Here is a 22,280-nt window from a genome sequence, read left to right on the forward strand (position 1 = left end):
ATGCACTGATACATACATTTTCAGCTTTCAGCGCTGTCGCACTTTGAATGGCAATTGCACGGTCATGCAACACTGTACTCATATGAAATTTTTATCATTTGTTTGGGACAGAGATTTTTTTGGGTTGTATTTAATCACCACTAGATTTTTTATTTTTTGGTAAACAAACAAAAAAAGACAGAAAATTGTGAAAAAATAAACAAACGTTATGTTAGCTTCTGTTAAAAATTTAGCAAATAAGTAATTTTTGTCTGTCACTGTTGTACGCTGATGAGGCTGCACTAATGAGCACTGATAGGCTGCACACATATACTGCACTGATGGGCACTGATGAGGCTGCACTGATTGGTGGCATTAATGGGCACTGATAAGCAGCACTAATAGGCACTGATAGGCAGCATTGGTGAGCAATGATAGGTGGCACTGATGGACACTAATAGGCGGCACTAATGGTCAGCACTGATGGGCAGCACTTGTGGGCATTGATTGGCACTGATGGGCTGCATGGTGTGCTGCCGACTCCTGCTCTGCGAGATGCATGTAAGTGACCCCTCTGTTCCACCTTGGGTGAGGGTATAATTGTATATTATATAACTACTGTGAATTTTGTTTCATAGACAGGTCTAGGTACTTTGTGGTCAAGGAACTGAGGTCCCGAGGAAGCTGTTTGTGAAACGCGTCGACCTCTTAGCCAGCTTTACAAAGAAACAATATGTGGAGTATATACAGTATATACTAACCTTTCCTACAATCATATGATGTTTTTAACAGCATAAGCTCTATATTCTCTTTTATATGTAATTGTTTTTGTAATAAATTACCTTTTATATGAACTTAATGTGGTTTAGTCATTCTCTGGTACCGTTAAAGTCCATAAGCTCTGGCTGTTTTGTTTATTTTTATATCTATTCTGGATGAGGTATCAATATATAAGCCTGTTTTCTATAGTATATTGGCACTGATGGGGCAGCACTGATAATCATTGTACTGATAATCAGTGCCCTGATCATTTGTGTACATGTCCCCTGTCAAGATTGACAGTTACTGGCTCTCCTCTACTCACCCTTTGACAGCGCATGAGGAAAGTACTGGCAAGTCTGTTTACACTGTGATCAGCTGTGATTAGACACAGCTGATCATGTTGTAAAGGGTTGCTGTGATTGGCCCTTTACAATGATCTGTGATCATCTGTGTCCAAAGGACACAGCGATCACAGAACATTCCGGATGTGCCTCAGGGGGTGCACGAGGGACTTGGTTCTGGGAGGATGTCTATGGACGCTCCCCCAGGAACAACAGAACCGTTCGTGGTTAAAGTAATGGTAGACTGAGGGGCACCTGTACTACCTCGTTACAAGATAAAACACTTTTCCCTATAATTTTGTGGACAGCAATAGTTTATAGGTCAAGGTAAAACACTTTTTTCCAATCCGGAGGGATACAATCAGCTGAAGTGCGTCGGTGTATCCTTCTGTAGAGTTAAATATTCAAAAGGAGTCATATTAGAAAGTATGTCAGGTGGCAAATGGAATAGATCGGATGTAAGATAAGACCTGTTGCCTCTGTAGCCACTGTGTGGGGTTCTGCAGGGGGACAGCGGGAGAGGTAAGTCAGGGATGGGTCCAACTGAAGAACATGGGAGAGTTGTCTGTAGTCTTGCTTATGCCAGAGTCCAAACTCAGTAGCTCGTACCAAAAAAGGGGGTCATAGGGCCCAGTTGTTTAGATAAACTAGGGAAGGGAGTGTGTGATCCCACATGTGGAATGTCTGATAAGTAAGGTCAACAGGGAGCAGGGGGCCTCTACTGAGTTCAGGTGGGATCCAAGGAAGAGTGCAAAGGTCTACAAGGTTCATGTGACTTTCTAATTGAACCAACAATTTGGATGAAGAGTGGTGGAACCAATCAAGGATTCTGGTAAAAACTGTTGCCCTGTGATAAAGAGAGCCGTCTGGTATCCCCACCTGCCCCACCTTGATTTTTCAGCAAATTCAGCATCTCAAAATGGATTCTAGGACAGGCTGTGTTACAGATAAATTTAGAGGTAAATTCGTTAAATTCGTTTTTGTTTGTTTCACCTGGTGATCCTGCCAATAATACACTTCCTGTCCTAGGGTTACAATGCTAGTTTTTCTATTAAGGAGCATCAATGTAATTCTAGGATACTCTTCTGATTTGGACTACAGACATCTCTTCTTTGCATTATGTCCATTACTAGAGAAAAGGGGTTGTGCAATTTTACCTCATAATTCGCACCTCTGGGACTTGAAGTAAATGAAGACCTCCCCAGTGGGACACAAAAAAAATAAAATGGTAGGGTGTTTATCTTACTGCATCCAAAAACTGAAAAAAAGACTATACATTACACTTAAGGCCGGGTTCACACTATAGCGATGCGGGAACGCCGCGAATCCGCGGCGTTTAAACGCATCGCACACCTCCCGCCGGCAGTTCACACTGCCCTATGCGGACGGCTGGGAGTGTCAATGTTATGTTAATGACACCCCCAGATCCGTCGGCATATCGCAGTGCGATCTGCCGACTCGCACAGGAATCGGATCGCATGGTGTGAACCCCCATGCGATCCGATTCTGTTGCGGACCCAAAATATACAACTATCTGTATGGCTGAACTCGCATCGCTACGGAGATCGGATGTGATTTGCTGTGCGAATCACATCCGGATCTCCCCCCGCAGCGGTGTGAACCGGGCCTAAAGCTAAACTAAACACAGATCTATAAACTGCATTGTAGTGCAATAATGCATATGATAAAATATAATTACATATATTTTTACACCAAAATTACATAAGCACCTGGATATCTGTATTATCCACCTTTAATGCCATTGGATGTGTGGGAAGATCCATACAGCTGCTATATCTGTCAGTCTGTCATTGATTTTTAATGGGCTGCTGGCTGCGGGTGTGGGGGGCACCTGTGCCACCTTCATAAACCTAGTCCTCCTGCATGCTTTAGTAGTCTATGGGCTTCTGTGCCCATGTGAATATGCTATTAATGAGGCACTATCATCTTGCATTGAAGCAGTATTAAATCCAAAAGCAAGCATTTATTATATGCAGCTTACCAATTCTCCGATGTGATGGTTACTTTATTTTTCTTTTATAGGCTTTCTTTATTTAATTTTCATCTGGTGATCTATGCAGTAAGGCTGTTATTTTGAAAGAACAAGCTCTTTAGCAGTTACAGAGATTAGAAAAAAAAAACATTTATCAAATGCAGGGGTGCTTACAATAATCCGTTTTTATTTTATTCATGCAAAACCTTTATTTCAAACAGAAAAAATTGTTAGCTGTAACTGCATATAAAGTGTTAGCTGGAGCTTGGCTTCAGTGTGTAAGTGTATCTAAATCTGCTAGTACAGTTAACACTCCCTGACCCCCAAACTGACAATGCTGCTGTCCAATGTGCCCCCTGTACTAATTGGTCCAGAGTGGAGGCAAATGCCTAAAAAAAGAAGCCTAATGCATCCACCAGCTCTAATGAAGGGTAAGCTGCAGTATATTATATTTTTGGTTTTGGATTTAATACTGTTTTAAGGCCAAAGTGACAGTGTCTTTGTAAAGGGCCCCTATGACCAAATTATACTCACCTCTCTGGCATTCCTTCGCCATTCCTGCCTCTTCCTTTGTTGTGACAATCCCTGGTGCTTCCAGGACTGGGAGAGCATATTACTCCTCTGTAATGTTACCAACTTTTATAGTGTAGCTGGGTGCCGATGGACTGAGGAGCACCTGGGCTTTCCTCCCCCATCCTCCTTGGTTATTGTGGTTGGGCTGGCTTTCCACAGAGTGGGGTAGAGCAGCTCTATGTGTGCTTGATTCCCTGCATTTCCCTGCTGATACATTGTGTAAACAGAGCAAACTTGAGAGCTGCAGCTGTGGGCTCTATGTCTCTGCCTGCCCTATCCCCCCCCTCACTGCTGCTCCCCCCTCACTCCTGCTCCCCCTCTTTCCTGGCAGCAGCAGATCGCATCCAATCAAGGGAGGATGACACTGTAAAGCCGAGAACAGTGGGAAATGTAGTCCAAAAAGGAACAAAGAAAAAAGAACAATGTACAATGGAAGCTATGAGCTGTGGAATTTAATTACCAGGATTCCCTGCAATAGGAGTAGGAGAACGACAGCATTTTCCCAGGCAAATGACCTGTGCTGTCTGGGTCTAAGAGAGAGTGAGAGAACTGATGAGAGCTGAGCCAGAGGCAGGGAGGACTGTATGATGACCCAGTTCCTGAGTTCTGGGCTGGGGCCGTGCATGTCTACATCAGGGCTGAAATACTGAGCCAACAAGAGTTGCTGTGTCCAGAGACCAGAGCTGGGAGATATGTTGCCGTGTGTGTCTACAGCAAGTAAGGACTGAGACTTCTGGGGCATCTGATCACCAACTATACTGAACCTGATCCATTGCATATCTGAAGTGGTGAGCAGAACTACTGAGTTCAACCCCTTGCTGCCTACAGTTAATGCCAACTGAGCCTGCCCCTTACTTAGCAGCCTATCTGCTATCCCTTGTGTACTGTCTGCAATATGTGCACCACTGACAGAAGGGCCACAATGAAAGCCTACCAACACTGACAGTTATGCACCAGGTACTTTTCAGTCACCTATAGGAGTACCCTTTGTTAGGAACGCATACGCCTTCCCATTAAAGGTCTGAATGCGCAGAGTGTACTCTGGGACACTTTTTGGGTAGCTATATCTGAGAGTTACAGTGAGTTATGCCTTCATAGTTGTTGCTTATCTTACTGATACTGTGTGGACTAGTGTAATGGGGCTTAACCTCATTGCTGCATAAGTTGATAGCTGTAGGTGAGGCTAACCTGCCTGTCAGTTAAACTAACATATTCTGTTGTTCTGTTTATTTTTTCTATGTATAGAATTTGCTTACCCTTCCATATTATATTCATCTTATTATTTTCAAGTTGCTTGGGTCTATTTTCTGTGTTCTAACATAGAGCGGTAGAATATTAACGTATAAGTTACACAGGTGTACGGTAGGAACTAAGCAGGTTAAAGAGTCATAGCAGGTTCCAACATCACCAGTGGATCCTATGGGGGTAATAAAAATTTGGCAATGTTGGACATGGCTCATTGTAATCTAAAAAGTTTATGGCCACAACAATGCAAGCAAAATCACAGTCAGTTACAGTTGACTTCACGTTTAACTAAACACCTCCTGCCTTCCTATCAACATTCAGAAAGTGAGCAAAGAATTAAGTTAGTTTTTGCTAAGTCCCTACAAAATGTTGTAAAATCTGTGTGTGTAATAGTAAATTCATATACTAGTGAGTTTAAAGTGGAACCAAACTGTTAGGGTGGTATGCATAGTATGCATAGAATACTTACACATTATAGCAGACATACCCCTTTGGTTTTGCCTTTTCCAGCACTGACAGCTCTGTTTTCTCCCCAGATGTCATGTTCTCCTGTGCATGTGCATTATACCCATCTCCGTTATCAGCTTCTTACTGATCTGGGAGTGTACACTGAACTATGCCTGCATGTTGTTAAAAATGTTAGAAAGAGGGGAAATTTTTTTTCCACAAGAGGGAACAAAAGTCTCTTATACTAAAAAAAAATACCTACTTTGTCCCCTAGTAACTTTCCCACTTGTTGCTTACAAGTTAAACGGGTTGTAAAGGTAAATGTTTTTTCACCTTAATGCATTCTATAGCCGCCGGCTGTATCACGGGAGCGTGCTCACAGGTGCTTCTCACCATGTGAGGGAGCTCGGATGAACGTGAGAAGTACCTGCGGGAGGAAGCAGAGACAGCAGCCGAGGGACCCAGAAGAGCAGGTTCGGGGCCACTCTGTGCAAAACATGCTGCACAGTGGAGGTAAGTATAACATGTTTGTTATTTTTAAAAAATAAAAAAAATACCTTTACAATCCCTTTAAATCAGTATTTTTTGGTAGAAAATTACTAAGAACCCCCAAATATATATATATATATATATATATATATATATACAGTATCTCACAAAAGTGAGTACACCCCTCACATTCATGTAAATATTTTATTATATCTTTTCATGTGACAACACTGAAGAAATGACACTTTCCTACAATGTAAAGTAGTGAGTGTATAGCTTGTATAACAGTGTAAATTTGCTGTCCCCGCAAATAACTCAACAAACAGTCATTAATGTCTAAACCGCTGGCAACAAAAGTGAGTACACCCCTAAGTGAAAATGTCCAAAATGGGCCCAATTAGTCATTTTCCCTCCCCTGTGTCATGTAACGCATTAGTGTTACAAGGTCTCAGGTGTGAATAGTGAGCAGGTGTGTGAAATTTGGTGTTATCACTCTCACTCTCTCATTCAGGTCACTGGAAGTTGAACATGGCACCTCATGGCAAAGAACTCTCTGAGGATCTGAAAAAAGAATTGTTGCTCTACATAAAGATGACCTAGGCTATAAGAAGATTGCCAAGACCCTGAAACTGAGCTGCAGCATGGTGGCCAAGACCATACATCGGTTTAACAGGACAGGTTCCACTCAGAACAGGCCTCGCCATTGGTCGACTGAAGAAGATGAGTGCACGTGCACAGCGTCATATCCAGAGGTTGTCTTTGGGAAATACACGTATGAGTGCTGCCAGTATTGCTGCAAAAGTTGAAGGGGTGGGGGGTCAGCCTGTCAGTGCTCAGACCATCCGCCGCACACTACATCAAAGTGGTTCTGTTATCCTGACTGGGCGTCATATGACGCCCTTCAGGATAACATGCTGCCATGTGCCCATGGGGGCACGCATTGCGTCGATCGGTGGAGCGGTGTGTCAGTCTGATACACCGCTACAGTGATCTCAGTAAAGAGCCTCCGGCAGAGGCTCTTTACCACTTGATCAGCCGTGTCCAATCACGGCTGATCACGATGTAAACAGGAATAGCCGGCGGCGATCGGCTTTTCCTCACTGGCATCTGACAGACTCTCCTGATGGGGGGTCTGTGCTGATTGTTTATCAGTGCAGCCCCCCTCAGATGCCCACACTAGACCACCAGGGAAGCCACCTGGACCATCAGGGAAGTGGGCAACATCTGTATGGCCAGGCATGTACCCCATGGCCATCCACATGTGCAAATGATGCCCAATCTGTGGCAGTCAGTGCACACAAATGGGCCCTGACTGGCACCATCATGTACCAAAATAAAAAAAGTGATGCCCAGCAATGCCACCCATCAGTGTCATCAGTGCCACCCATCAGTGTCCAGCAGTGCCAGCTATCAGTGCCCATCCATGCTCATCAGTGTCAACCTATCAGTGCCCATCTGTGCCACCTATCAGTGCCACACATAAGTACCCATCAGTGCTGCCTATGAGTGCCCATCAGTGCCACCTATGAGTGCCCATCAGTGCCACCTATGAGTGTCCATCAGTGCTGCATACCAGTGCCACCTATCAGTGCCCATCATCAGTGCCCGTCAGTGCCACCTCATCAGTACCACTTCATTGGTGCCCCCTCATCAGTGCCCATCAGTGCCACCTTATCAGTGCCCGTCAGTGCAGCCATATCAGTGTCCGTCATGCAAGAAGAAAACGTACTTATTTACAAAATTTTTGTGTGTCGCACAAAAAATAAGAACTGCAGAGGGGATCAAATACCACCAAAATAAAGCTCTAATTCAAATTGCTACAGCGCTGAAAGCTGAAAATTGGCTTGGGCAGGAGGGTATTTAAGTGCCTGGTATTGAAGTGGTTAAATATCCAGGCAGAGAGCATAGCAGGTCGCTCTGGTTTTGAGACTCAGAAAGGAACCTGAGTGAGAGGAGCTCTCGGTGTTGGACTGAAAGGTTTGCTTTTCCACATGTTTTGTGGGTGACGGGGACCAGCCCCGCACTGTATAGAGAGGAGACTATTTGTATACTTAGCAGAAAGCAGCAAATAAACCTGGTATCTGTTTTTTAAGAAAGTGCCCATTTGCTGACTGTCATTCAGAAAAGGTGATCCCCATGAGCTAATTTCCCCACAATATATATATATATATATATATATATATATATATATATATATATATATATTTGCAGAGACCCTAGAGAATAAAATGGCAGTCATTGCAATATTTTATGTTACACTGGATTTGTGCAGCCTTTCAAACACGTTTTAAACAAAAAAATATATAAAATTGTAAAGTTAGCACCATTTTTTTGTATAATGGGATAGGTATATATTTACTCGGCGTAACATCATCTAACATGTCATGCTTTGAAATTGCACACACTCATGGAATGGCGACAAACTATGGTACTTGAAGCGACGTTTCTCCCAGATTTTACTTTTTTATGTATTCCATTCTGTTAAACTATTTAAACACTAATAATTAATGTTATTACTGTTATTACTGAAATCACTACTTAATTCACGTTTTTTAATAGTACTTACTTTTTATTTGTGCTCTGCAGAGCGCTGCCATCTCTAGTGTGGGCATGTGAGGCACACTGGCATTCTCTTCCTGGATATGGTGATGCTGGATACCCAGCATGCACCTTCCATTCTGGCGCGTGCACACAGGGCACAGAGAAAGGATTATTATCGCGTTTCATGGCATAATTTCTGGTTTCTAAAGAACGCAATGCTAGCCCTCAGCGCTGCCCACTGACACCTGGGAAAGGATGACACACATCTCCTGGAAGCACTGGCAAGCACAGGCACTGAGGGAAATTACGTCAATCGCTGCGGAGAGGAAGTGGCAGGATAGAAGGGACCCCAAAGCAACCGTGCTGAACAGTGAGTAAAAAAAAAGTTTCCAAATGTTGTTGTTGAAGGAGAATGCTGTGGGTTTATGTAAAGTGCATTTTATAGTTGGAGCTCCACTTTCAAAATCTCCATAGGCGACGCTAACGAGTAAACGGTTAACCGTTTAGAGTTACAGAGGAGGTCTTGTGCTAGAATTATTGCTCTCGCTGTAATGATCATGGAAATACCTCATGTTGTGGTTTAAACAATCTTTACATTTGCGGGGGCAACTTACATAAATGTCTTATTTATTTTATTGTTTTTATTTTTGAACTGTCCCTTGGAAAAAAAACTGATCACTTTAATTGCTGTCACAAGGAATGTAAACATCCCTTGTGACAGTAATAGTCACGTGTCAGGTATTTTTTTTAAGGGATCTGGAGTCTATAAGACCCCAAATCCCTCCTTTGCACTTAAAAGCATTCAAAAGGCCAAGTTTGGCTGTTTTAAATCCTGACATTTTAAATCTGGTGCCTTTAAAAGGTAACTCCACTTTCGTGGGAACAAAAGTAGCAAATAAAGAAAAAATAATATAGCGTATACAATTGCGACACAAGTCAGATTTTAATTGAATGTTATTAAAAAATTACCTTTCCTTTTCAATCTGCAGCCGCTGTAATTTTCAGAAAATGCAATGCAATATGGCTACCTGGAGTTGTTCTGTACATAGAATGTGTACCGACCACTCCCCAGAAACATAATTTCCTGCTTGTCTGATTGGCTCACTAATTTTCCCAGAAGTCTGCCTAAGATACAAGTCAGATTTCAGGCATCTCTGCAACAAAAATGTCATTTTTGATGAGATACTCCCAATAGGAACACATCTTATGCCACGTACACACGATCAGAATTTCGGCCAGCAAAAGACCGATGAGAGCTTTTCATCAGAAAATGCGACCATGTGTAGGCTCCTTCGGAATTTAGCTGACCGAATTCCCGCCAGCAAAAATTTGATAGCATGTTCTCAATTTTCCCGATGGAAAAACTCTCCATCGGAAATTCCGATCGTGTGTATGCAATTCTGACGTGCAAAAACTCACACATGCTTAGATTCAACTACGAGATGGAAGCTATTGGCTACTAGGTATTGAACTTTTTTTCTAGTCCCGTCATACGCGTTGTACGTCACCGCGTTCTTGGCGGTTGGAATTTGGTGTGACCCTGTGTAGGCAAGACAGTTTGAGCGGAATTCCGTCGGAATTCCGACGGGAAAACCATCAGAGCTTTTTCCGACGTGAATTCCGATCGTGTGTACGTGGCATAAAGGGATGCAGGCCCAGTAGATTTCCTCATTAGTGCTCTACAGCTGCACAGCTAAAAGATAATTATGAAACCACTCCCATTAGACCCACTGAGGCACAGAGGAACAAACAGGGATTTCTTCATAATAACAGAAGATAGGAATCTGCAACAAAGGTTGTTATAATCTTTGCAATGTTTTTTTTCTCAACAAAAGTGTAGTTATGCTTTTAGAGTCTAGTAAACTGGAAGTGACATCACTTCCAAATTTCTAGATTCAAGACCCAATCAAAGCCGATTTTGTTTTTGTTTGGGTCACTGGCCAGATGGGTCAGGTCCCTGGCCAGCTGGTTGCTCAGGCCTCTTGGTGAGACGGGAGAGCCTGGTAAGATGGGGGGATGTAGTCTCCCACTGCTTACAATAATAATAAGTATTACTCTGTGTTGGCTCATCCCCTGGAAAAATATATTCTTTATTTACTTAGGGGGGACAATTTTAAAGCTGAACTCTGAAAAAAAAAAGTCTGTTTTCTGTTGCAATGGGACTTTGTTCGCACTTCAAGGGTTAACTGTTTGTGTATTTCAAGGCAGTTTTACTTACTTGATTCTCTGCTTCCACATGCTCTTCCACATGGCTAAATTGGCCCACATAGCCTCTTCTCTAATGCACTGTGGTGGTCGGATACACTTGATGTGACTAACACCAATGCAGGAACCCATCAATGCAGGAACCCTAGTCCTGTATTAGATTTGAGGGTGCCAGTGGACAGTGCACTGCCAGAGCATGGAGGAGCATTGTCTGCTGGGAGAGCAGAGGATTGAGTAAGTAAATGAGCGCCCCCTAGGCTAAACAAGTGTGTGGGTGTAGGGTGCAGTGTGGGTGTAGGGTGCAGCTCTACTGCCATGTAGGTAATTTAGTATTTCCAGAGTTGCACTTTAATTATGTGATTACTGTCTGAAGTTCAACTAAAGTAGAACTAAAGTAGATCCAAACATGAATTGAATGGCATTTAGTTTTCTAAAGGACAGTGGAGTTGATTTACTAAAACTGGAGAGTGCAAACTCTGGTACACCTCTGCATAGAAATCAATCCGCTTCCAGCTTTTTTTTGTCAAAGCATAATTGAACAAGCTGAAGTTAGAAGCTGATTGGCTACCATGCACCAGATTTTGCACTCTTAAATTTTGGTAAATCAACCCCTGTGCTTCATAAACAATTACCATGCTTTTTCTTAAACTTTAGTGCTGCCGATCCACTTGAGTGCCTTTGCATCCATTTCCTGTCTACATACACTACATGCACTCTAGTGTTGGCCGCACATCACTGCTCAGCGCAGGCTTCTTTATGGAAAAAGAGGTGGAATATTCATGTTCAATGAGAATTAACACAGTTGCCTATGTTCTTCACTAAAGGTACAAATGGGAGGCTAACATTGCACAATGGTAATTGTAAGACAGGGATTTTCACCCTATGAAAGAAGTGCCTGGACAAGGATTTTCAAGAGAAGCTCCAATTCGGGCAAAAAAATTTAAAAGTCAGCAGCTACAAATACCGTAGCTACTGACTTTTAATATAAAGACACTTAACTGTCCAGGGATCCAGTAATGTCGGCACCCCGAGCCGTATCTTCAATAAGGTGTAGAACCAAAGGGAAACCGGCAGTGAAGCCTTTGGTCTACACATCTGGTTTCCTACTGTGCAATGCAAGAGTTGTGCTGTGCTTTCTGAATGGTTCCATTGTCGCCTGGGACCTGTGTGTCCCCCAGAAGGCAGCGGGGGGAAGGAGGAGGGGTTGAAAATACAGCAGCAATCTTACTTGGAAGTGGCAGTGGGTACCTGTCAAAACTAGATACCTGCTCCCCCCCCCCCCCCCCCACATAGTGCCAAATGTGGCAGTGTAAGGGGTGGGAGATGGTGTGAACAAGTGGAGTTTCCTCTTTTGGGTGGAGCTCCGCATTCATGACTGGATGTTGAGCTACTTTAACTCTCTACTGCAGTGGTTCTCAACTCCTGTACTCAGGACCCACTAACAGGCCCGATTTTAGGTATTACCTTGGGGTGGTGCAGACTAGAATACAGCAATCACTGTGCAGCAAATGATATCACCTGTAATGTATTTCAGTTATCTTGCAAACTTGGCCTGTTAGTGGGTCCTGAGGACAGGAGTTGAGAACCACTGATCTACTGGAAGGTAATAGGCCTGGCTTTGCTGGGTGCCTGCCTGAACATAATTGCATATCCTTTAGCAGGTAAACAGTTCAGTATATGAATTTCTGATGTAATTAGCTGTAAGGGATTGTTGGCTATGGCATTTGCTAATTGCCAAGGAAGGAATAATTGTGAGCAATCCTTAAGGCTCAATGGGTCCTCTTCTATAAAAGTTTCTGCACTCTGACAGAGATCATAGCTATTTTTTGCTTGAGTTGAATTGTGAAGATCTTTACCCAGTTCTCCAGACAAATATTTAGGTCAAATAATCAAATGGTACTGCCCTAGGTTTCCCCAGCTGCACACACTAGCCACGGGTGCCATGTCTGCCACAGGGGCTTGTCTCCTTCCTGAATCATTTCAAAATTAAAAACATAAGCCACAGTAACACTTGTGGCAGCATTTAACATTGTTCAGAACAACTCATATCTAATGCCAGACTCTGCTGATGTCTTGATGAATTTAACCCACCTGAAAGGCTTAAATGTAGAGGTCTTGTTGCCTATTCAGGGGGAATTCTAAACCAACCGATTCCCCTGCCACTTCTTACTCCATTACATCTGGTGATAATAACCAGCAGCTCAGCTACCTCTATTACTCCCCTGAGGGGTGACCAGTTCTGAGATCTAACAGCCAAGTTTCATCCCTCAGCTCTGTCACATAATGCAAGAAGTAATGCCACTGCCCTCTTACCGTTTGACAAATGCAAAGACAGCATCACTTTGCCTTTATTGGGGATGGTAACAACACTTCTTTAAAAGGACACCATTTAAAAAGGCCAAAGCAAACATGTTTAAAATGGATCATAAATTTTAATTTAGGACACCTAAATCACTCACCCCCTTGCCTTCTTAACACTTTATGAAATTTAGCCAACTTACGATAGGACAAGTGGGATTGTTGAAGTGATGTAAGATTGCTATTTAAAATCGTGTGAGTTCAGCTGAACTCGCACAATTCAAACTGCCATTTCAGTCTGACTTTGGCGTCAATTTGACAGACATCTGTGTGGGTTCATGCACAGATGTCTATTCAAATCACCCCTGAAGTTACCAAAAGTAGTGCAGGAACTACTTTTGGGAATTCGGACGGTGCCTTTGCTGGCAAATCCCATGTCAAAACAGCCCAATGTGAACGTAGACGGACACTTGGCAGTGGATGCAAGGCAGGATCAACGGAAGACATTGTGATAGCAGTTGTGTGGTGGACTACTATATGCTGTGTGTGAGGTAGGTGTGTGTTGTCTGCGAGTGTGAGCTGTGTCTGCTGTATGTGGGATAGGTGTGTGCTGTCTGCGAGTGTGAGCTTTGTGTGCTGTATGTGAGGTAAGTGTGTGCTGTCTGCGAGTGTGAGCTGTATATGCTGTATGTGAGGTAGGTGTGTGCTGTCTGCGAATGTGAGCTGTGTGTGCTGTATGTAAGCTAAGTGTGGGCAGTGTGGGCGATTTTGAGGGACACTGGGGGATCAGAGGGTTATAGTGAGGACAGAAGAGCATTTTTAAAAACTGAGGGGCATCTGTAAGAACCAAGGGGCACTTTGAGATCTGAGGGATATTATGAGATCTGGGAGGGAACTGTTTGATCTGAGGGGAGCTGTAAGGACTAAACGTTACTGTGAGGACTGAGAAGTATTGTGGGATCTGAGGGGTAATGAGAAAGCCAAGGGGTTCTGTGAAATCTGAGGGGCACTGTGAGATCTGAGGGGGGCTATGAGGAGTAAGAGGGACTGAGAGAACTGAGGGGCACTGTGAAAACTAAAGGGCACTGTGAGAGCCAAGGGACACTGCAAAGAATAGGGGGATCTGTGGGCACTGTTGGGTGCTGTAAGAACTGTGCGTGAGTGTTGTGAGAAGACTGGTCTAGGGTCTGATGTTTTTACGTCTGAACCTTACCCATCAGGTGCTGGTTGGGGCCAGCATGGAGGAGGGTGGTGATATGAAGGTGCAGGCACTAGAGATGGGTAGCTGAGTTACAGTTAGAAGATGGGGTAGAGGAAAAAAGGCCAGCGCTGAGTAAATATTTATGGTTGCATTATGTCGGGATATCAGCTCAAGAGTGGCATTGCTGGAGCAGAATACCTCTCCTAGCTGCCAGGAGAATAACTGCTCCAGTAAGGATGGGGACAGGTGTACAGCAAGGAAACAAAGATACTGGTATTGGGAGACTCCCTATTTAAAATGGCAGATAGGGTACTCTGTCAGAAACACTGAACACTGAACAGTATGTTGTTTTTGAGACACAGGTTTGACACATTGTGGGCTGTATTGACAGATTGTTGGTTGGGTCTGGGAAGGGATCAAGCTGCCATAGTACACATTGGTACCAATGACAAATTTTGAGGAAAGTGAAGCATCCTTAAAAATGATTTCAGGGATTTAGGTAAGGAAGTTCAATAGCCAGTAGCCAATAGCCTCCGTCTCGTACTTGCTTATGAGCATGCGTTATTTTTGGTCTGTCAGAACAGCATACAGACGAGCGGTTTTCCCGATAGGAATTGGTTCCATCGGAAATATTTAGAACATGTTCTAGTTCTAGGTCCGTCAGAATTTTCCCCCCAAAAAAAGTCAGATGAGGCATACACACGATCGGAACATACGATGAAAAGCTTCCATCTGACTTTTCTGTTGGACATTCCAGTGTACGCGGCATAAGCCCAATTTTTCAACTTTGACATGTGTTAGTAAAACTGTACATATCATCACAACTAATTTGTGCATCCAGGTGGATTATACTTTTTCTTTACAAGACAAATTGGGCTTTCATTTGGTGGTAAATGGTAATAGATTTTTTTTATAATGAAAGAAAAACTGGCCCAAAATAGTAAAATAAAAAATAATTTTATTTTTATTTAACTGTCTTATATTTCTTGCTGCAACCATAACCCACCACCAAAGAAGAACCCAAAATGAATTCTCTAGCTCCTGACGATTGCAACGATACCACATATGTGTATGTACCTGAAGTACAATCCAGAAACAATAGTGCACATTTTGCTTTTTTTTTTCCTACCTAAAATACACTGACACTAATACTAATTAACAAAAAAATCCTGTCAAAAAAATACTCACCCTAACCTTTGACCCTGACATTGACCCAAACATTAATCCTAGCATTGACCTAGATTAAACCTTGATCTAGGATTTTTTTTTACATTTTTATTATATTATTATTTTTTTTTCTACACACACTTTTTTTTTATCTCTGCAAGGACAGAGAAAGATACAATGTATCTTTCTCATCCAGACACAGAGACAGAAAACATGGGGTGAGCTTCACAGTGACTGATTACTGTAATAGCCAATCAGAAGCTATCACATCAATCAGTTGACCCAGATTCAGACGTTCCAGGTCCCGATCGCTAGAACGGGGCCTGGGGCTCTTGATGATACTCCAGTCACTGTGTTGGGAGTGCACCGTGTGGCATGCTCCCAGTACAGAGGAAGATACGCAAATATATGGCCCCACGACAAAAAGCCCAGTGCAGTGGGGCCATATATTTGTATATCTTCGGCGCCAAGGGGTTAAAGAAAAGGACTTCCAAGGTGGTATTTTGTGCCACGAACTACATCAGATAAGCATGGGGAACTTTGAGAGCTAACAGGTGGCTGAGAAAATGGTATAAAAAGGAGAGTTTGGTTTAATTGAAAACTGAGCTAACTTTTTGGGTGGCTGCTAGCTCTACAGTAGGGAAGAACTGGCCCTTAGAGGGTATACCATGCAGTGAACATGGGTCAAAGTGGGCACTGAATGAGGAGGTGGGTAAAACTGGGGGGGGGGGGTCAAATCAGATAGCAAGGACACTACAGTTTCCAAATCCAATGCTGGTAGGCTTGCCAATTGTTACTAATTTAAGAGCAAGAAAGGATAAAATACTAAAGTTGGTAGTACAAAATGAAAAGGTATGTACACAAATTATAGAAGTCTGGCTAACAAAATGGAAGAGCTAGAACCTCTGCTACTTGAGAAAGAGTCTGACTAAGGCCGCGTACACACGGGCAGATTGTCTGCCCAACTAAGTTCGTCAGACAATCCGACAGACAGTCCATCCAAATTTTGAATGAACGGACTTGACCACACACGATGAACAGACAGTCCGCTGAAAACTTGCGCGATGACGTGTACAGCACGTACGACGGGACTAGAAAAACGACGTCCAATACACTGCAATGCAACCTTCGGCCGTGTAAATCCTTTCTGAGCATGCGCCATACTTAGTCCGTCCAACTTGCCTACACACGAGCGGACTGTCCGCTGAAACCAAGTTTGAACGGACAAAACCAAGTTTGGACGGACAAAATTACGGAAATTCCGAAAGACAAAGTCCGTCAGACTGTCCGCTGAAAAAGTCCGCTGAAGCCCACACACGAGCGGATTGTCCGCTGAAACACGGTTCAGCGGACTAAGTTGGGCAGACAATCCGCCCGTGTGTATGCGGCCTTAGTGGAGCTATTGGAAACCTGGTTAGACTGCTTACATGACTGGGCTGTAAATATCCAAGGGCACACTCTGTTTTGGAGGGACAGGGTAGGTAGAAGAGAAAGAAGAGGTATGCCTGTATTTTAAGAATGATCTGAAGGTGAATGTAAAAACATCACTAACAAGACTTGTGGTGGTATGGAGTCTTTATGGTTGATGCCTTAATAGAAAAAAAAGACCAAAAGAAACAGTAAATTATTTGTAGGTGAATGTTATAGATCCCCTAATCTCAAGAGTGAGGAGGAGGTACACCTCCTTTTACAGTTAGAAAAAGCAGGGCAATGGTATTATTATGGGGGACTTCAGCTATCCTAATATTGATTGGGCAGATAAATCTGCATGCTCAGCTAGGGCTCGGCACTTCTTTAACATGCTCTGTTGGATTTGTTAATTTCAAACAACATAGAGCTGATTGCAGATGTGAAAATTAGAATTGCAGATGTGGAAATGGAGAGTTGAGATAAGAGCAGAGAAGATAATTAATAAGGGGGGCTGGCGGATCTCAGTTATGAAGAATGACTTTAAAAATCAAACTTATTTTCTCTGGAGTAGAAGTGCTTAAGAGGTGATATGATCACAATACGGAAATCATTTGATGATTACTGTAGTATTGGGAAGAGACTATTCTGTCTAGGAAGTCATGGAGCCACACAATGAAACCATAAGTGGATTAATCTTGAACTGAGTAAGGAGCTCTTTGCTGTTAGTGTGGTAAAGATGTGGAACTCCCTTCCACAGTTAGTGGGATTAAAGCCCCATACACACTATCAGTTTTTCTGCTGAGTTTTTCCTTCAGGTTTACCAAAACCATGTAGTGCAAGAGCCTGCCTGATTGCATACACATTGAAACTCCTAAGGTTTGACCTCATATTATATGGTTTTGGTAAAGCTGAAGGAAAAACTGAGCAGAAAAACTGATAGTGTGTATGGGGCTTTAGAGAGAATATAGATAACTTTAAATAACTTGTCTTGATGTCTTATACAAGGGTATGGAATAGTACTATTTGAGTAACTATATACAGTATTTAGCAATTAAAAGACAAAAAAAGAAAATTTTCATACTTTTAGCGGTCATGTTAACACTATCGTCATTTCTTCATCAATGCTGCCAAGGGCTGGGGTGGAGTATGGTTGCACTTGTTTGTCACTAGGTGTAGAGACTTGAAGAACTGCTCCTTTGTTGTTCAGTTGTCCAGTGCTGCTGGTCACTCAAAAAGAGAGCATGCACTCGTGGGCAGGATTAGAGATAATGGGAAGGCTGTGTGTTGCCACATCAGCCTGTAATACTGATGCAGGAGTGCGAAGGTATGAGTGACAATGCCACCCATGCATTGCAGACAGAGCAGTGATTGTCACCCTCCTAAATGATGTGCATCTAGCTCAATACAAGAACTAGGGTTTTCCTTAATTGTTTTAAAAAATGTATAAAATGATATACTTTGGAGGTTAGAGGTATAAGAGCAGCTCTAGATACATTTTTGGTTTTCAGGTATTATTACACTAATAAACACCCAGGTTTCATTGAATCTTGAATTTACCAAAGAAGCAGCAATTTGCAAATGACAGTTTTTTTTTTCAAATTTTTTTTACACACTCTGAAACTGTCTTGCCCTAAAATCTACAATGAGCCAAGTTACAGTGGAGGAAATAGTTATTTGATCCCCTGCAGATTTTGTAATTGTGCCCTCTTACAAAGAAATTAAGGGGCTATCATTTTCATCATAGATGTAATTTAAATAATAGAGACAGAATATCAACCAGAAATCCAGAAAAAACAAACATGATACAAATTCTATAAATTGAGTTGCAGTTCAATGAGTAAAATAAGTATTTGAGCCCCTACCAACCAAGAATAATTCTGGCTCCCACAGACTGGCTACAGTATATGCTCATGTGGTACACAGATTAGTCCTGTCAATTTAAAGCGGTTCTCCACCCTAAAGTGGAAGTTCCGCTAATCTGATCCCTCCCTCCCTCCGGTGCCACAATCTGCACCTTTCAGGGGGGAGGGGGGTGCAGTTACCTGGATAATCCAGGTATCTGCACCCACTTCCGGGACAGACCGCCGCAGACCCCCGCAGATTCCCCGCCCCCCGTTGTGTTCTGGGAAACACACAGTTCCCAGGACACAGCGGGAAACAGAAGAGACGCGCAGCGCGACTCGCGCATGCACAGTAGGGAACCGGGCAGTGAAGCCGCAACGCTTCACTTCCCGATTCCCTGACAGAGGATGACGACAGGGCAGCAGAGAGACAAGCGATCGCTCGTCATCTGCCGCCGACATCGCTGGACCCTGGGACAGGTAAGTGTCAATTTATTAAAAGTCAGCAGCTGCAATATTAGTAGCTGCTGGCTTTTAATATTTTTTTTTAGGTGCAGAACCACTTTAAGAAGATGCTCCTAACGACAACTAGTTATATGTATAAAAGTCACCTGTCCAGGGAATCCCTTTCTTCTATTCAAACCCACCATCATGGGCAAGACCAAAGAGCTGTCCAAGGATGTCAGGAACAAGATTGTAGACCCGCACAAGGCTGGAATGAGCTACAAGACCATCGGCAAGAAGCTTGGTGAGAAAGAGACAACTGTTGGCGTGATTCTTCGCAAATGTAAGAAATACAAAATAACCATCAACCACCCTCGGTCTGGAGCTTCATGCAATATTTCGACTCATAAAGGAAAGGATGATCATGAGAAAAGCGGGGGATTAGCTCAAAACTACACGGGGGGGGGGGCAGTTGGGACCACAGTCACCAAACAAACCATTGGTAACACAAAATGCCACTATGGATTGAAATCCTGCAGCGCCTGCAAGGTGAAACATCTTACCTCTGTGCTTGCCAACAAGGGTTTCTCCACCAAGTACTAAGTCGTGTTTTGCTTGGGCATCAAATACTTATTTTACTCACTGAATAACATTATATCATGTGTATAACATTTAACCTGTCTCTATCATTTAAACTACACCTATGATAAAAATGATAGGCTGTTAATTTTTATGTAAATTGGCAAACCTACAAATGTAAGTTTGACCATTTACATAAAAGAGCTGCCAACTCACTGCTGGGAGTGGGAACAAAGCAACTGAGAGAAGTACTTACACTGTGAATTTTAAGGATGAATTGCTCTACAGTTCCCACAGCTACAGTGGACAGGGAGGGCCCATTCAAGACAGCAGAAGCCGATCTGCGGGTGCCGAGCACTGGATCTCCACCAGCACCTAGCGATCATGGGTAAAACACACAGAGCAGAAATTCCCACAAAGTGTCAAAAGTGTCAGTTGGTGTCTGATTGTCTGCTGCAATATCTCAGTCCTGCTATAAGATGCTGATCGCTGCCATTACTAGTATTAAAAAATAAAAATTCCAGTATATATACTATAGTTTGTAGATGCTATAACATTCATGTAAACCAATCAATATATGCTTATTGGGATTTTTATTTTACCAAAAATATGTAGCAAAATACATATCTTTCTACATTTATGAAGGAATTCGATTTTTTATTATTTTTTGGATATGTTTTATGACAGAAAGTAAACATTTTTTTTTTCAAAATGGTCAGTATATTTTTGTTTATAGCACAAAAAATAGAAAACGCAGTGGTGATCAAATACCACCAAAATAAAGCTGTATTTGTGGGAAGAAAATGACAAATGTTATTTGGGTACAGCATTTTGTATCCCAAAAAATGGCCTGGTCATGAAGGGGGGTAAATCTTTCGGTGGTCAAGTGGTTAATGGTGGTCTTATAAGAAGAAAAAAAAAAAAGGCAATCTTTCTCCAACTGACACTTACATTACAACTTGCACAATCATTGCCCATTACACACTCCAGTCATTGTCTACTTATCACGTTGGAAATGTTTTTGTTTTTCTACAAATACCACAGGAGAAAAGCGAGGTTAACCTTTACTTCATCTTGCAACCAGCTATCTTAATATGAAGAACATCATTTCAGAATTTTGAATCTTGTTGCTACTGCACTTGTTGCAGTACTATTAAAAAAATTGAGTTCTCAGTTAACTGTAAGAAAAGGCTCTGACCACACAAACTACTCATTGCTAAAATATTGTGTGTATGTGTAGCGTAAAGCAATTGACAGTTTTTAAAATCATTTCTCATTTTCTTTATGCTACTATGAATAAAATGTCTTTAGGTAGACAGTATTTTTTCAATCATTTCTCCCAAGGCCCATAACTGCTAAATGTAAACACACACTTAAATGATACAACACATTTGTGATAAATATAGAGTAGGGCAGCCATTTTGTGAGCAAAATATCAGTGAGAATGTAGCTTAACAATTTACTGGGAGCAACTTGTCACGTCACTGAAACATGAAACTTTCATCTTCTAGAAACATCTTTACCTAAATATTGGTTTCTAATGAGATTATTTTAACAAAACCTTGCTTTACAACAGACCACAAAGTGGCTGCCCTGACCAAAATAGTACACTGCTTTTATTTACTATGACCTGTATAAACCATCAATATGAAATATAAAAGTATGTTTTTTTGAAAGGCGTAAAACAAGATGAGAAAAATAATGTTTCACACACTCATTGACACAAATAAAATATGAAAAATGCTTTATTATGAATGTAATATGGTTGCAAGAAATGAAATGTATTTTTGCATGACCAAAAAATGTCAAAATAAGAATTTCATGAGTCATGACAGTTCTTACCCCATCGTATGGTCTTCAAAAGATGCTTGCATGTTAGTCAGGACTCACTAAAAACTTTACAAACAAGTCTCCATCGAAATAAATGGATATAAACGTGTCTGCAAAAGCAGACTAAATCTTATGTCAGTGTATTTCAGAGCGTTTCCTTGATTACACTGTAATTATGACGTTTTTTTTTTTTTTTTTTTGCTGGTGTGTACTCCCCAAAAGTCTCTGTTTTGTCCAATACAGTACCAACTTTAAGGCAATTTATGAAAGTGCGGCAAGTTTATTAAAAGATGATACATCAGTCAGTTGATTAGTCAGGATCCAAAAACCTGACAATGTTTGATGGACCTTCATCCGTCTTAGAAGCAAAGGATTTCTCAAGTAATATATTCCAGATATTCCAATGTGAAAAGGCTAGGTCTAGATCACATCTTGGCAAGTATTATTGTCCATAAGAATCCGTTTTTGCAGTTGGACTCATATAAATATATCCCTAAGGGCAGCTGAAATTTACCACATGGGGACTTCCTTGGGCTGAATAGTCATAAACCTATAGCAGGGGTATCTACCATAGGCATCTATAGTGTTTATTAATTATGGTACTTGCCTAGTACTAAATATCTGGGAGCATGGTGTGCAGGATTACAAACAGTTACTTAATTTAGGAATATAATGTAAAAGGAAAAAATGTTATGTATGTTTTAAATCTTTAGACCTATTAGAGTAATATCAGCACTGATCGAGGCACTTTTACACTTAAGTGATTATTCAAAAATTTTGGCTTAAACATGATTGGAATATCATCTGATGTATAACCACAAAAATATGTAAACTGTTGAATATCTTTTCTGATATCAATAACTACTTTATTATTATTGGGATGGCTGCAGCTTTATTATAATATTTCTATATCATCTACTATGAAATACTCAAAC

At 41.9% G+C, this 22,280-nt stretch overlaps 1 protein-coding gene across 2 annotated transcripts in view; it reads right to left on the reverse strand.

The window, feature by feature from the left end:
- Positions 1-22,280, reverse strand: part of LOC143964447 (protocadherin gamma-C5-like) — a 140,538-nt gene that overhangs the window by 113,997 nt on the left and 4,261 nt on the right. The window lies entirely within an intron of this gene.

Source organism: Lithobates pipiens, unplaced genomic scaffold (assembly GCF_037356315.1).
Source record: "Lithobates pipiens isolate NorthernLeopardFrog02 unplaced genomic scaffold, aLitPip1_a1.2 Scaffold_8, whole genome shotgun sequence".
NCBI lineage: Eukaryota > Metazoa > Chordata > Amphibia > Anura > Ranidae > Lithobates > Lithobates pipiens.